The sequence below is a fragment of the Epinephelus fuscoguttatus genome, linkage group LG17 (genome assembly GCF_011397635.1).
Source record: "Epinephelus fuscoguttatus linkage group LG17, E.fuscoguttatus.final_Chr_v1".
NCBI lineage: Eukaryota > Metazoa > Chordata > Actinopteri > Perciformes > Serranidae > Epinephelus > Epinephelus fuscoguttatus.
In genome coordinates this window covers 5742357-5750592 of record NC_064768.1, presented here as the reverse complement: position 1 = coordinate 5750592, position 8236 = coordinate 5742357, and positions in this window count along the sequence as shown.

The window sequence follows — 8236 nt, the reverse complement described above, 5'->3', positions numbered from 1 at the left end:
GGTGCAGCAAATCCAAAATGTAATGTCCTTCTATGAGGACGCAGGGTCCCAGGAGGATATTCCTGACATGTTTCAGTGGGTGTTGGCCTCCGCCAGGGTTGTCCCTTGTCACAGGATCCTGTTTGTGATATTCACACACAGGATCTCAAGACGCAGCCAGGGGGAGGAAGGGGTCCAGTTTGGTGACCACAGAATTACGTCTCTGCTTTTTTTCAGATGATGTGGTTCTTTTGGCTTCATCACACCGTGACCTTCAGCATGCACTGGGGCAGTTTGCAGCCGAATGTGAAGCGGCTGGGATGAGAGTCAGCACCTTCAACTCTGAAGCCATGGTTCTCTGCCAGAAAGCAGTATGCCCCCTCTGGGTTTGGGGGAGAGTTACTGCCTCAAGCGAGTTCAAATATCTAGGGGGCTTGTTCACAGTGAGGGCAGAATGGAGCATGAGATGGATCAGTGGTTTGGTGCAACTTGTGCAGTGATGCTGGTGCTATGCTGGACTGTCATAATGAAGAGGGAGCTGAGCCAGACGGTGAAGCTTTCAATTTACTGGTCCATCTATGTCCCAACCCTCACCCTTCATGGTCATGAACTCTGGGTAGTGATCAAAAGAATTTTATTGTTTATTGTTTTTTTTGTTTGTTTATTATTTGGTTTTATCTCGAACAACAACAACAAATAGCCATAAAATTAAAAGTAACGAAATGTCAGAAAAAGCACAACACAAATAAACAATCTCATCCAGAAAAAAACCAACAACAAAATACAAAATAGTGTGTTTGAGAGGGAACAGGAGGAAGCAGAAAGCTTTAGTCCTGTCCCTTCCTCACAACATCATATCATATGCAATAATAATAAGAAAAGACAACAATAAAATAAATTATATGTATGTACATATATATATATATATATATATATATGAAAAGATACCCTGACAAGATAATAAATAAATATAACAAAACAATTGATAAAACAAAGATCAAGGCATAATTAAACTAGCCTCCTACAATATCCTAAACTCAATAAATTAATTTCCCAATCACTCCCCATATGCAACCAAAATAACATATTCAATGATCCATGACCCAGCCGTGAATGCAGTTAGTTACATTTGTATTATACATGTTGTTTCATGTAAGGAACAGAAATTTAATAGAAGAAATATATACAGAAAGTAAATATAGTTACTAGTGCTTTGTTTGATTACTTCATCAAGACTATTCCACAAGGTTACCCCACAGACTGATATGCACGTGCTTTTGAGAGTATTAAGTACACAAGGTTGTTAAAAAATTTAGTTTTTTAGTTTTCCTGTTAAATGATATTTTCCTTCTCTATTTTGAAACATCTTTTGAATGTTTTCAGGCAGTGCCTTATTTCTTGCTTTAAACATCATTATTGCTGTTCTAATTTCCATTAAGTCCGTGAATTTCAAAGTCTGTGATTTAAAGAATAGAGGATTGGTATGATTGAGATACCCAGCATGATTCATTATCCTTACTGCTCTTTTTTGCAATGTGCATATCCTTTGTAAGGTGCTCTTGTAAGTATTACCCCAGATTTCAACACAATAGATCAGATATGGTAATATGACTGCACAGTAGAGAGAGTGTAGTGTTGCTAAATCTCTCAAGACAGGTTCTGCAATTTAAAGGAAGAAAATAAAAGTTGTTTTTTTGTTGTTGTTTTTTACCGATGGATTTCCAGATTGAGTGTTGCTTGATTCAAGATGTGTCTACGTTTACTCAGCACTCCAATGCTCTTTGCCATCTTAGAACACAGATACTTAATGTGGGCCTTCCAGCAGAACTTGTGGTCTATTAAAACACCCCGAGTGTTTTCATAAAGTCTTTCTATTACATTATTCATTTCTAATTGAACATCTTCATTAATTTTATGATGTCCAAATAACAGAAATTTAGTTTTGTTCAAGTTCAGTGATAACAAACTAACATTTTAATTTATACATTTCTTTCGTGACCACTTCCAAGTGCTGCTGCAAGTCTTCCCCAGAACAAAAGATTTTTGTGTCATCCGCAAAGATAACAAACTTAAGTATATTTGAAACTCTACAAATATCACTGATGTACAAAATAAATAGCCTCGGGCCCAAGACTGACCCATGTGGGACACCACATGTAATATTCAGACACTTTAGCCCCTTTTACACTGCCAGATTTTCGGCAAATGTTAGGCTGTTTTGCCGGCAAGCTGCAAGCGTTTAGACACACAGAGCCGGAATGGCAAGTTGATCCGAGGTGCCCAATTTTCCGCCTCGTAGGGTAGTCATATTGGTGGAACCCTTTTAGTTTAAACAGATCGAGGCGGCCTTCCGTAATGGGAGGGGCTGTTGATGACGCTGCACATGCGACCCACTGGCGGTGAATAAACAGGAAACAGCTGATAGCAGGAATGATCAGCTAGTAGGCTACTAGTAGCAAGAGGGAAACGCAAACCTGACAGACACTACAGTAAAGATGAGCAACTGGGGAGACAAAGAATTGCGCCCCCTTCTTGTCCTCGCAAATGAAGAGGCCATTAACCATCAAATGATGGGGACGGTGAAGAATGAGAAAAGATCTCATAATTACGAGATCAAGATCTCATAATTACGAGATAAGGTGTCTAATTTTTTTTATCCAGTGAATGCAATGTGCTTCCGTAGAAGGACGGGCCAACTTATGAGAGAATTGCCGAAGGACTGACCAGCCGCAGCTGCTCTCGGAGCACGTCAGTGTTTACGTCACACACAATTGTGTCTAATGCTTTTTTTAGGTCAACAAATATTCCCATAGCATATTTCTTATCATCTATACAGTTTGTTATTTCCTCTACCAACTCAATTAATGCCATAGAAGTTGATCTGCCTGATCTGAACCCATACTGACTGTCCATTAACATACTGTTCGTCACCATCTTTATACAATGGAATTACTTCAGCAACTTTCATGCTATCTGGAAATGTTCCCATTATGAATGATAAATTACATATATGTGTTAGTGGATCCACAATTCCATTTATTATTTTCTTTACGAGAAACATATCAATATCATTCCAATCTTTTGACATTTTACTTATACACTTATTTACAATATTGATAATTTCCTTACTTTTTACAGTTCCCAAAATGATTGAGTTTGGATTTCTCTCCACACAGTTCTCAACACATCTCTTCCCGGAGTTATTTATTTCTTTGGCCAGTTTCGGACCCACATTAAAAGAGGAACTGTGAAATCTATCAACCACTTAATTCATATCAGTAATTGTTATGTCATTGTCCCTAAACAATTCAGGGTAATCTGGTTTGGTTTGTGTTTTTCTAATAACATTATTTAATATATTCTATATACTTTTTACATTGTTTTTATTATTCTCTAATGATTTATTATAACAATCCTTCTTACATACCCTCATAATATTAGTTAATTTGTTTTTGTATTTCTTATATTTAATCTCCACCTCTTTCGTTCTATATTTTATAAAACACCTCTACAAAGTATTATTTTCTTACAGGCATTTTGCAGTCCCTTAGTCATCCAGGGGTTTTCAGAATACTTATTCTTGTTACTACATTGTTTGATTGGACAGTTTTTGTCATATGCATTTTTTAATAAGTCTAATAATAATTAATATGCTTTATTAACACCAGTTTCTTCACAAACTTCTTTCCAATTATAATTCGTTAAATCATTCCTAAATGCAGCTATAGATTCCTCAGATCTTACTCTCCTGTATTTAACTTCATTACATTCCCAGGTCCTTTTGTAATTACATTCCTGAATCGCAAAGACAGGCAGGTGATCACTAATATCATTAACTAATAATCTGCTTACAGTGTTGCTCTCCATATTGTTTGTAAAAATGTCAATCAGAGTGGCACAGTGAGATGTTATTCTGTTTGGTTTTGTGATTGTTGGAAATAAACTCATACTATACATTGCTTCAACAAATTCATCTGCCATTTATGCCTGTTGGGATTCAACAAGTCTATGTTAAAATCCCCACAGACATATCTGACTTTTTGCTTTTCTTTAGTGAATACACTTTCCATATTTTCTATAAAGATTTCAATGTTCGACCCAGATTTCCTATACACACAACTGACAATGACATTTTTTTTTCATGCATATTTCAATAGTTATGCACTCCATTACATCATCAATGATTACTGACATATTGTCCACAACCTTATAAGTGAGGCCTTTGTCAACAAATAGAGCCACACCTCCTCCAACTTTGCTTCCTCTATTAATGCAATTTAGCTCATATACCTGCAAAACAAAATCTGTACCTCTCTCTTCGTTAAGCCATGTGTCTGAGATGGCTATAATGTTAAAAGGCTTTTTGAACCATGTCAGATATTCTTTTTGCTTTGGAAGTTTGCATATAAACTTCTGCTGTTAAAATGAATGATCGTTATCCCATGTTCAACAGTAATATTATTGTTAAACTGCTTCTCTGTATAATAACAGCAACTGGTGTTTATGTTTTTAAAAAGATTATGTTCCAGATCTATAACCTGCTATATTCTGTTGAGTTTTGGTCCAAGTTAAGATGTCCAATACCGAAAATCATTTATGTTATCGGACATGTTTGTGGTAAGGATGAGAACAACAAGCAGGGCTTTAGCCTGGCGTGGTGGTTGGGTTGATGCAGTTGCTAGAAGCCTGGCAGCTGTTAGTGAGTGAAACTCAGTGCTGATCTGAAATAGAGCCAAAAACCTTCAAAGATACCAGCAATGTCCACAATTTTTCAGTATTGAAATGGTTTTAATCTTCTTAGTTGAAACAGCAGCAGAATTTTTGAATTTAATGCAGGATTCCTCAGATTTTTGTTTGATAGAAAATCAGCCACAGGTTCAGAGAAACACAGCAGCATCCATCTTCAGTGTGATAGTCTGGTGACCAAGAAAATGTCCCTGAAAACGCTGAATGCTCTGTCAGATCCCAACCTCACAGATTCATCTGTAAATTGTCAGAAAATAGTGAAAATCACCCGTAACAATTTCTTGTGGCCAAGATGACATCCACACAGTCCAAAACCCAAAGATATTTCATTTACAATGATCCAACTCAAATCAGATACTACCGCTGACACCATCAACAACATCATGTGGAAGCATGGTCAAAACATCGCTGTCCAGTGGGACGGAGTAGATGTTGATTGCTATCGTCAGTTCAGAGGTAAACTAGAATGAGATCATTGATACAAGTGGCCAAAATAAGTTTCTTCTGTGGGGTGTCTGAGCTCAGCCTCAGAGAAAGGGTAAGGAGCTTGGACTTCTGGAGGGAGTTCAGAGTAGAGCCGCTGTTCCTTTTGCGCTCTGTATGGTTTTCTGGAGGGCAGGGTTATTGGATGCAGTCTTCAAATATCTCTGTGCTATTGTTTGGTGTCTTTGTCTTAAATTCTTGATACCTGTTATGGTGTGTATGTATTGGTTGCTGATGAAGAACGGGAGTCTGTGTGCTAGTTTCAGTGCTTTGTTTTGGATTGTTTGCAGGTGTTGGTGTTGGTTGTTGGAGATGGTGATCCAGACGGGGACAGAGTATTTGAAGAGTGGTCGGATATATGACAGGTAGACTTTGATGACTCTGCTTTCCGCAGAGGGCTTTGAGATGGTCAAGTCTATTGTTTGCTTTTTGTTCCAGATTGTCAATGTGCTTTGCCCAGGTCATATTGTTCTGGAAAATAACCCTGAGGAATGTTGCTGTATTACTGATGTTTATTTTTGTAGAGTGTTAGGTTGATGGTGTTTGCCTGCAGGTGTGGGTTTTTGGTGGAGGATGCATTGAGTCTTGCCAGGGTTGAGCTTGATTCTCCACATGTTTGACCACTTTTCTATTTCATTGATGCATGTATGAAGTTTCTTGGCTACGAGTTAAGGACATCTGGAGGTGGACCAGTAATAGAGATAATCAGTGAACTGTGAGACTTAGGCTATGGTGGCTGGGGGGTAGTAGATGTCAGATATGTATAAAAGAGAGAGGAGTGTACTGCGCCCTTGGGAGCTCCTGCTTGGGAGGTGAAAGGTGATGAGATGGCGGTGGCTACTTTGAGTTTGATTTGTCGGTTATTAAGAAAGTTTGAGAGGATGACTTTGGTGGGTTTTGGTAGTTTGAGGTTAGAATCCAGTAGTCTGTATTGTTGATTGCTTTTTCAGTGTCAGATAAGATTGCAAGGGTTATTTGGTTTTTGTTGAAATTTCTGTAGATGTCTTCTGATAGTCGGAGTATGTTGTCTGTGGTGGCTCTTCCTTTTCTGCAACCTGCTTGGTGGATTCCTAGGAGGCCCACTGATTCAATATGGTGTGGCTGTGGAGGCTTATGGGGCAGTAGCTTGTGGTATTGTGTGGGTCATTTCCTGGTTTGTGTATCATAGTAACAACTGCAGTCTTCCACTGATAGGGAAAATGACCGGTTATGAGGCAGGTGGAGAAGAGCTGTCCAAGGTGCTGGAGGTAGGTGACAGGTGCTTGTTTTATGAGTATGGTGTCAGCTTTGTCTCCCCCTGGTGCTTTGTTTTTCATATTTTTCAGCTGCAGTTGTATTTCTTGAGTGGTGACTGGTTTTATTAGTTGATGGTGCTCTGTATTGTGGTTGGCTGTGGATGTGTGTTTTCTGTCATGCTGTGCAATTTCTTTGTCGACTGTGGTTTTCCATGTCTGGTCAAAATGTGGGTTGCTTTGGGGGTCTGTTGATTTCTGTTTTGGTGTGGGGTGATCTGAACCTGATGAATTCTCTGTGCAGTTTCCTTTTTTGTTGTATGAGCTGGAGGAGGTGAGGGGGTTGTGTCTGTGTCGGTGCTTTGGCAGATGTTTGGGGTATTGTTTCCTCTCTGGCTTGGATGAGAAGTTGAATTGTTGCTCGGTGGTCCAGACCTTCGGCGTTGGTAATGAGAGTGGTGTCCTTTAGTTTTTCTTTTATGTTTGTTCTGTATGTTTCCCAATTTGCTGTTCTGTAGTTGTATTTCTTTCTCTGGGTTGCTTGTAGATTGAAAGAGAATGTGGTGAGAACAGATGATCACTGGAGAGATGGTTTGTGGTGGTGAAGTTATGAAGTTTTGACCTGGCTAGGTCAGGAGAGCAGATAATCAGGTCCAGGATGTCTGTGTTGCCTGTTGATGGGGATATGTAGGTGGGTTCATTTGTATTGATAATAGACAGATTTGTGTCAGTTAAAATCTGTTTTAGTGCTGTGCAGTTTGATTTGTTTTTTGCAATGAAAGTCTGTATGCTTCACATTCAGATCACCCATTGTGAGGGAATAACTGGTGTTGGAAATGGCTATGAACAGAGCTACTGAGGGTTTTATTCCAGGGGCACAGTAGATGCTAGTGAGTGTGATGGGATGATATGAATGAATTGTCATTTTGGCTGCAACATACTCGTTTCCCTTCAGTTCATCTGGTGGGAGGTTGTAGTTGATTTTGGTGTACTCAATATATTTCTTAACTAGGATCACCACTCCATCTCCACGTCCTGTCTGCAGTTCCTTTCTGATGATGTTGTAGCCGGGGATCTGAAGTTGCGATTTGGTTGTGAGCATTTTTTCATTTATTGAATCCACAGAGATGTTGTTGTCGCTGAGTATTTGGATGAGTTGTAGGAAGGTGGTGAGATTCATTATGAAGAGTGTTAGAAAAATAGACAGAAATATTGCTGTTTGTTGAAGTGTGTGGGAGTGGGGGGTCATATACTGAAGTGTGTGCTTCCTGATGCTTTTTAATACTTTTTTTTAATACTACTCTTTTTTCCTGTCATCTATGGTGTGTTTTTGAGGTTGTCACAGAGATGAGTGAGGTGGTTGTGATCATTCAAGTGCAGGCTGGGGGGGGTTGGTGGTTGTGGAGGGTTTTCTGTCTGAGGGTCTGGTGGGTGGTGGCTTTTTGGTTGATGGGGTTATGTTTGACAGGTAGACAGGAGAGGACTTGGAGGCAGCAGAGTATTCTCCACCACTGTTGGCATATTTGGCTTGTCACATCTCAGGCAGATGACTTGGTTGGTGCAGCTGGTGGAAATGTGGTTGAACTGTTGGCATTTGTAGCATTGTTTGATGGTGAGTGGGGGCTGAGCCTTTTCCACTCTGTACTGGAACAGGTCCATGTAGAAGCCTTCGTGGAGAAGGCCAGCAGCTTGATCTGGGTTGGTGAGGCAGATCTTGATGAATGTGTTTGGCTGCTGGGTGGTTTTGCTGACGATTCTGTGGATTCTGGTGATATTGATGCCTTGTTTTTCCAGTT